This window comes from Agelaius tricolor, unplaced genomic scaffold (assembly GCF_023055355.1).
Source record: "Agelaius tricolor isolate 1412-34295 unplaced genomic scaffold, bAgeTri1.0.p SCAF_2, whole genome shotgun sequence".
NCBI lineage: Eukaryota > Metazoa > Chordata > Aves > Passeriformes > Icteridae > Agelaius > Agelaius tricolor.
The window spans coordinates 45843980-45853116 of NW_027269262.1; the positions used below are offsets into that span (position 1 = coordinate 45843980).

General features: G+C 41.6%; 1 protein-coding gene across 2 annotated transcripts in view; it reads right to left on the bottom strand.

Moving 5' to 3' along the window:
• LOC139585039 (involucrin-like) overlaps nt 1-1442 on the bottom strand; it is a 126282-nt gene extending 124840 nt beyond the window's left edge. For both annotated transcript variants that reach the window (XM_071417449.1, XM_071417441.1), the window contains exon 1: nt 1318-1442. The gene's annotated coding sequence lies outside the window, so the exon portion shown is untranslated. The remainder of the gene's footprint in view (nt 1-1317) is intronic.
• Between the last annotated feature and the right edge of the window lie 7695 nt (nt 1443-9137).

A 9137-nucleotide genomic window follows, 5' to 3' on the forward strand; every position in this document is an offset into this window, starting at 1 on the left:
TGGCTTCCCAGATTAAGATGTCTCCCAAGGCCATGCTTTTATTAAAGCAGTTAGAAAGCCTGAAGAAAGTCACAGCAGACTTGCTGCATAGCTAAGTGGAAGAGAGGCAAATTGGATTTAAGACAATTACTCCATAGGTGAAAAGGAACACCAGCCCCAGACAGGCACTGGGGCAGCAAGACAGAACAGACAGGCAGCAGGGGACAAGGGCAAAGTGATCACCCCTTTTCACTACATCTTACCCAAGCAGAGCTCCTCAGCCCCTCAGCAATGTCGTGTAGGGCCACAAGACATCCCTCCCTAGGTGATGGAATACTCCCAGCTCAGCCTACCATCCCTCAGGCACATTACTAAGCTCTCCCAGGGCAAGGTAGACCTGCATTACCAGGGCTCATCTACACTTCTTGGGCAAACAAAACAGAAGATTTACACTTCAAAGCTGCTGACCTGGCATTGTTCCAATAAACACCAGGTTCCTATCCAAGCTGTTATCAAAATCACATGCTAGACCCAAAGGACAACCTTAAAGCTGAGAGAAACTCTACTGCCCTGTTTCTCTGAAGAGCATCATGACAGCAAACACTAAAACATAAACAAAAATAACATACACAAGTTACAAAGAAGTGGGACACTTTTGTCATTAACTATTCCCAGTGGGGGCAGCTGATTATGCCTATAGACACTTGGTAACTACCTTGGATTTAGGTTATTATTCAAGCTGCATGTCTTTGAAGGCCTATTAAGGGCAATACCAGAATCACTCAGAATTTGCTCCTCTTTAGTTTTCCAATCACTTTAGCATCACAAATAGACACAGCGAAAAAAATATCTGAGAACAGAGATTTAAAATAGGATCTGTATAAACAATTCATAACTCAAATTCATAGCAGACTGCTACCTCCTGCTACATAAGCCAGCACTAATGGACAGCACTACAATAATTTTATACCTCAAGGAGAACATTTCAAAGGGAGATCCCCTTAGAAGTAATAACAGGGTCATAAGGTACAGTACAGAACCATAATAAAAAGCCACAAAGCAAACATGCTGAGCAATTAGATTTTTCTGCCTATAATGGCTGCATTTTTGCCCTCACTAATATCAAATTAGCTCAGACCACACCATCCCCTCTCCTCTCTCCCAACCCACAAAGTCCTATTACCCTTAACTATTTTCAAGCACATCAGCAGAAAGTCTAACGCGCCATTTCTCTGCACACAGCATATTTGCTTAACTAAATACACCTCTTCAAACTGCAACACTATAACCGTGAAAACAGTTATGAAGTAAACTTTAACCACCCATTAATTTACCTACCTGCTCAAAACAATACCAACAGCTTACATAGAAGTCCTTTAAAGTGTTTTGGTCAGCAACAATTATGACACCAGATATAAATCTTTTAGCTAAAACTTTCACTACCTATAGCTAGAAGGGAGACAGCACTGGGATGGGGTTTTATACTAAATCCAATTCACATGACTGAGGCTTTCTCATGAGTGTGACTCATCTGCACCTGTGATGAATAAAGTGCTTTAAGCTGAAGCTGAGCTACTTGCTACAAGTTACTGCTTATCAGATAGAACGGGGAAGGCAGCAGAGCAAACATTGATACAGCAGAAATACCAAATATTTCCTCAATAGATTTTCTGCTTTGGCCTGTTTTCTTACACAAAATACGTGATGCTCTTGGACACTTTCAGGTAATTGTTAGTGAATAAATGACTAGGGCTGACTGTGACCTACTTGTAAAATGCTTCTTCTTTACTGTGCTTTCTTCCTTCCTTTGTCATTGCTCTTCATGGGCTTTGAAATTGGCTCAGAATACACTCTTAGTGTCATTTAGAGATGAAGTTAAGGTGTGTGTGGTAAAGTTTTGTAGGCAATGTGGCTTCTTTAGCATGTTGCTTTTAAAGGAAAGGATCAAACTTATTTGGGCTGAGGCATTTCCAGCATTTTTAAATTAATAAATTGACTACTATTCAATATGTATTATGTGCCCCTAAGCAAGCAATATAATTAGATGAGCTGTGAGTGTTTAAATAAAAAATTCTTAGAAGAATAGTCTGACCTTTGGGAAGGCAAGAAAGCTAAAGCAGCTATTATACAACTTGCTGGTACTACCAAACATACTTTTCTCAAATGATGCTTCAAAGGGAGAATGTAGATTACATTGCAGACTCTACTGAGTCTTTTACTAAAATCTCTATTGATAACTCTCTCCTGAATATGTTAGGGCCTCTGCATTTTTTTAATCATAAAAAATTACATTGCATGTCATTGGATCACAATAACTGATGTCTTTACACAGTACTGTCAAGTATTTTATGAAAAAAATATGTAATTCGAGGTTAGCTATGGGTCAACTGAAAGATGGATTGACCAGTAAAACAGGAAGACTCTGAAATCTTCTTACACAATATCCACAAAATGGATATTTTCTTTTCCTAAGGAAGTCCAGTTACTGACAGAATTCATCTGTATTTGTGGACCTAGGTGATTTATGCAGGTCACAGCTGGGTTGTTTTCTTGTCATTCTGATCCCTTCACCAGCTTTTCCTGTGGTTGTGGAGGCGTCTGCTACATCCCACAGCACCTACTCCTTGCCAGAGACAGGGGACAAAGACTGGATGACCCATGTAATGTTCAGCCCAGGGACTGGTGGTATAAACCCTACATGGTGAAGTAAGTCTTGTGGGAATAGTTCCTCATGCAAGGGAGCACTGGACCCTCACTGCTGGACCTGAGATGAAGCTCCTGCTGTTTGGAGTGTGGCTGGCATGACCTTATCCCTACCACTGTCCTAAGCCAGAGCATCCTCCCCTGGTTCCCTTTTGGGACAGAGTGAGGGACCTTCACCACCCTGGGGCCATGTATGAGCTCTAGCTGTAATGGTTCGTTGTGCAAGTGAGAAGCATCACCTCTTGTGAGTGCTATCCAGGGTTTTTCAGATAGGTATTTTCTTTTGTGTTATTGCTTTGTGAAGTTTGACTATTATTTTTTTTTATTGACTTTGTAGACAAATGAGTATTTAGAGCAAGCAAAATTTCATATCTGCCTCTTGTCACAGCCCTGCTATTTGGTCTCCTGTAGGAGCACACTAATGAAATTTGGTGCCTGCTGCATGAGCAGAAGGCACTCACTGTTTCAAGGGGCAAGAAGGGACAGCCTGGTGGGCAGTGAGAGGCAGTGATGTCCTCTGACAAGTTTCTGTATCAGAAATAGCCAACAATTTTCAAATGCTCCCAAGAAAGAAAAACGTATTCAAAAGGCTTGTATTAATTGTTATTTTTATTTTGTTCTTCTTCTTTTGTCCTATGACAAACATATTCTTCATTTTGGACTAAACCTGCAATAAGATATTTTTTTATAGTTATCTAAATGGCTTGCTTCAGATTTTAATCACTCACTGAAGACTCATCCTTTCTCTGTTGTGAATACTGCCACTTGAACAGCTGACTCAATTACATTTTCAGAAAGGTAGTTTTAAAAAAAGGAACAGTATTGGAATAAAGTTCTTCTATTTCTCTGTGGTTTAGTTTAAATTAACTATGCAGGGTGTCCTCCAGAAAACTATAATGATTAGCTGTTTTGTTGTGCTGTCTTGAAAATACCAGAACAATCCTTGCCCGGAGAGACTGTTTTGATAGGAATCACTTCCTTTTGTGTGGAGATTGCTTGACCTTTAAAGATTTTATACCCTTCTCTACCATTTACAGATGCTGTGGTGTACATTTAATCTCAGGGATGTTAACCTTACTAAATTTTGAAGTGTAAAAATCTTCTGTTTACACACTGGTTCCTCCTCAAAGGAAATCTCAAAGTTTTTGCTCATATGGTGCCTGAACTGGCATTTTTCTGTCCAAATCAGTCTCTGATGGGTTCTGGCTAGGATGCTGTCAGTATTTTTACTTAGGTGATCCCCAACTACTCATCTCAGTCGTGACAATGGCCTAATGGCAGATGGGCAGTTTTCTGGGACTCACCAGTCACAGTACTGCCCTGTATGGGATGGGCTTGATTGCTTCTCCACCAGCAGACACAGGGCAGGACATGCTTGGTGGCCTAAGCTTAGGGATTTCTGTGTGTAGAACATGTGTTTTTGGGCACAAACCTGGGCTTTGGGCTGCACCAGGTGCATCACGCTCACAGCATGAACCAGCCATTTTGCAGCATGCCCTATGGAGGACGTGCGGGGATGGGGATGTTGATGCTGAATCTCTGACATATTTTCCTACCAAGCACTTGTGCAGGATGTGTAAAAGTGTAATCAAATTAGATGTCTCCTACCTATAGCTGGTCTTGATTTAAGCATCTGTGCAAGGAAGGACAGAATTTTTTATGTTTTCTAGCTTCTGGAAGTGGTAAAGGCCTACACAATGAAATACACAGGGGATGTATACAAAGCTAATGTAATTGCCAAGAAACAGTTAGGAAAAAAATTCCTAGCCCTCATTCCTTCATTCAAAAGCATATTCATTTCTTAATTACTCTTTTTTGAGGTTATCCTTTAAGAAGCAGCTGGATTGAAACTGCCAGCCAGTAATACCTGGTATCTTTTCCTTTCTACTGTGAGTCCATGCTCACAGTACTCTTAACAGCATATTTTCTTGGAGCACATTTCTTTGCTTTTGCTAACTGGAGGGAAACCTTCGTATATTTATATATGTATATGAAATATAGAAGATCCTTGAAGTCTGCCATCTGGGTACTAAGAGCCAAAAATCTCACAGGAGATCTAATAGTTAATTTTTCTTTAATGGTCTGTCTCTAGGAATATCATTCTCTGATTTTCTCCAGCTCCTAAAGAATAATTTGGCTGCCTGTGCAAGCTCAATTTGAGTGTGATTCCACAGCTGCAGAAGCCCATTGATGTGTGGTAGTGAGCAAATCACTGCATTTTTTTCAGGGCTCAGCTGTTTAAAATATACTGAATGCAAAATCACTGGTAAGTTACAATGTGTTTTAATTACTCTAATTAAAGCTTCTGTAGTATGGCACAGTCCATGATATTTCATTGCAAATTATAGCTCATGTACCTACCATGGCAAGCAGGCGTTTTCCCGCATCTCTTTATTCAAATACTAGGAAGAATGGGAAGAAACAAACTTTTCAAGCTAAATTGCAGACTAACTAGCTGAAGTCTTTTGACACATTTTTTAGCACCTCTACAATGAGAAAAACATTTAAATTATGGGTCTGAAGAGTTTTATCTGATGGTAGGAGAATAAGAAATCCTTCCTTAGGCTTTGGTCTGGTTCTATTTTTATCAGGTTGACTACACCATACAAAAGGGTGCACTTAATATTGCTCATCACACTGTGTACCATAACGTGCAGATTGCAAGTCTTTCTGCTGCAGACAGGAACTCATCACACTCATTAATGGAAAGTGGATATCAAACTACTTTGGGAAATATTTATTTGGGGATTTTGCATCAAGATGAAGATGGAGAATCTTAGAAAAGGTTTTTCTGGCTTCACTGGATACTTGTTCTGGATTTCCTGGAGTGCCCCTTCCATGTTTCCTGCTACAGCTTGAATTGCTTTTCCTGTCTCGGCATGGCTGAAGACAGGCCTTTGTAACTTAATGTTTTTTTCAAAGAAATTCCAAGTAAATGTCAACGTGGTTTCCATCCAGCCTGGTTACAGTCACCCGGACTGGGTATGAACCTCCACATTGCTGCTGGATTTGATCAAGTACAGCAACTGAGCAAAGCTGGGTGCCTGAAAGAAGCCTCAGAGCCCCGGGGGATACTGCCCTGTAAGGCAGAGGAGCTTAAAAGAGCTGGTTGACCTTCCCAAGCAATCTTCTTAAAGGGTGGGGAAGCTTTGTTTCTGTGCTCAGGAAAATGAACGTGTGTCAGGATGCCAGCTTGGCTGAGTGTGTAACTCCCAATGAGCTCAAACCACAAGAGTTGGAGGCAGGGACAGACAATCCACAGACAATGTAGAGTAACCATCCAGTATTCCTGTATCAGGAATAGTGTGGAAAGTAGGAGCAGGGAGGTCATTCTTCCCCTGTACTCAGCACTGGTGAGGCTGCGCCTTGAGTGCTGTGTCCAGTTCTGGGTCCCTCAGTTTGGGAAGGACGTTGAGATGCTTGAGCACATCCAGAGGAGGCAAAGAGGCTGGTGAGGGGCTTGGAACACAAGCCCTGTGAGGAACGACTGAGGGAGCTGGGGGTGTTTAGCCTGGAGAAAAGGAAACTCAGAGATGAGCTTATCACTCTCTACACAACTCCCTGAAATGTGGCTATAGTCAGGTAGGGGTTGGTCTCTTTCACCAGGCAGCAACTGATAGATTGGGAGGACACAGTCTCAAGCTGCATCAAGGGAAATATAGGTTGGATATTAGGAAAAGGTTTTTCAAGGAAAGAATTATAAAGTTTGGAATGGCCTGCCCAGGAAGGTGGTGGAGTCACCATCCCTGGATGTGTTTAAAAAAGATCGGATGTGGCACTCAGTGCCATAGTTTAGTTGAGGTGCTAGGGCATGGGTTGGACTCAATGATCTTGAAGGTCTCTTCCAACCTGGTCATTCTGTGAATTCTTTCAGGGAGAACATTTGGAAAGCCAAGCACAACTGGATTTGACACCACATAGATATGAAGGCTAAGAAGACAACCTTCTGTAAGTACCTCAGCAGCAAAAGGAATACCAAGGAATATGAAATACTTACTGCTGCCTAGGGGCAGACAAACAAATGGCAAACGGCATCGACGAGGGTTAGGTTGTAAGGTCCTCTTCTCATCTCTCTTTATTAACAAGGCTTGATCTCAGACCTCAGAGTTCCTGCTCTTTGTAGCAGCACTTAGAAAATTGAGGGAGAGGAAATGAACATATGTGTCCCCACTGTGATAGGGGAGAATTGAATTCAAGGATGGAGCTGAAGGAGCTGGTCCATGTCATGCAAAATTGCTCTTGGTGTTCAGGAGAGGTTTCTTACTACTGTGAAAAGAGGAATCCTATTTCCATTTTCAAAAACGAAAAAGTAAAAAGAAAAAGCAATGAAGAAAGAACTACAGCCTGGCCAGCCTCACATCAGTAAGTACATTACAAAGCAATTCCTCACAGTTTGTCACATACTTGGACATACCTGTCCAAGTATGTGACAAACTGAAAGTTTTTGGAAACAACTAACACAGATTTATCATGACCAAGTGGAAACTGATTGACCTGATTGCATTCTGCAGCAAAAATGTGGATATTTCTCAGGTATCACACTATCCCCATTGGTTATGATGCTGTTTGGGTTTTGCCTTCTTTTCTTTTACATGTTCTCTGTATTCTTCACACATATATTTGTCACTCTGTCACCTATTGTATTAGTAGCTAGTTTTCCCAGTGCTTTCCCATGGCCTTTCTGTAAGCAGAAAGACAAAACAAATTCCAGAGCTCCAAGCCCCAGGATGTACAAGGCCCCAGTGCTGTCTTGGTTCTTCCTGGGAGCCAAGGCTGAGAACAACTCTTGGAGATACAAGGGCAAAGTACAACTCATGGGCAAAGTACAACTAGTGCTGAAAGGGGGGACTCCAGAGAAAGGCTAGACCTGGCGGGGAATTGCATCCCCACTTGTGCTCCTAATTGGTGCTTTTATCATTTTTTCTAATTTTCTAAAACCTATAAAAATGTACTCACCCTGATGCGGTGGACTTTTGTGGACATCTTTCCATAACTGCCTTTGGAGGCCTTCAAATAAGGATCCCCTTTTATGTTACCTCCTTACTAAAATTATCTCGAGTTTCATTTCCAGGCTGAGAAAAAGGCAACAATTATCTTAGATGAGAGGACGAAGTGTGCTTTTAGCAAATTGGTGGATGATACAAAATTTGGGGTGAAGTAGCTGAAGGACTGAAAGGCAGGACTCTTAAGCTGAGGACCTTCTGCAAGCTATAGCAACGTCATGATGCTCAATAAAAACAAGCATGGAGTCTTGTATCTGGGATGTATCTGGGATAATCCATCACATGCATTGTGGCTGACTGGCTGTGGAGCAGCTCTGCTGGATGGGACCTGGAAATCCTGACAGACAAGCTTAACGTGAGTCAGCCACACGCTGTTATGGCAGTGGGAACCATCTACACACATGCATTGGGAGAGCATGTGCTGCTTCCTTTCCTCTTGGCACTTGTGAGACCACATCTGGAGAGCTGTGACCAGTTTCGGTCTCTCCAGCACAAAGAAGTACATAGATGTGCTGGAGAATGTCACAAAGATGTCTGGAGCACAAGACATAGGAGAGTAGAAGGAACGGGATTTTTCAATTCTATAAAGGAAAAGAGACTAAATTGCTGTCCACAACTACCCATGAGGGTGTTTACAGTGGAGATGGGGGTAGATTTAGCAGTGACAGGGAAACAGGATGTTCTGCAGCCATTGTAAACCCCAGTAGTTAAACTCTGAAACAAGCTGCCCAGGAGGTCTGGGCAGAATCCATCCTTGGAAAATGCTAAATATCAGGGCTTATTCTTTACTGTCATAGTCCAAAAAGCATGCAGAAAATTTGTTGATGAACATCTATATAGCAAAACCTTTACATGTTATGATAGTCTTTTCTCTCTTGTCTTTCTCAGCTATGTCTAATCCCTTCACCCTTCCAACACTTGGTGTTTCAAACTGGTTTTCCTGGGTATCTTTTCTCTCCTTGGAATTCTCTCTGCACTTGGTGGCTTCCAGAACTGGACACTGGGCCTTAACTACTGATCCTAGGCACCACATGAGGGAAAAAACCAACCTGTTTCTTAAAACTCAGGTATGATTTTTAGGTTACAGGATAGAAAAAGTTAGTTTGTTTTTTGTTAAAGTAACATCACAACATCAGCATGTATGTAGTTAGGGATCAACTGTATGAGTTAGGTCAGCTTCTGTAGTGGTGGTATTTGGCTGCATGGTTCATACTCTGTTTTTTCACTTCCTCTCTCACTCCCCTGCAATTTGATGCATTGAAATTAATTTTACAAACTTCAGGCAGTTTTCAAAGGTGTAGAGTTTGAAGTATCCTTTTCAGAGTGCCCCAAATTGGCTTTTGTTCCTTCTCTGAGATGGAATTTATTAAAAGAGATAGTAGATTGTGGCACTGTATTACCCACCACACCAAATTTGTAGCTAACATCATGCTCAGTTGCAATAACAGATCT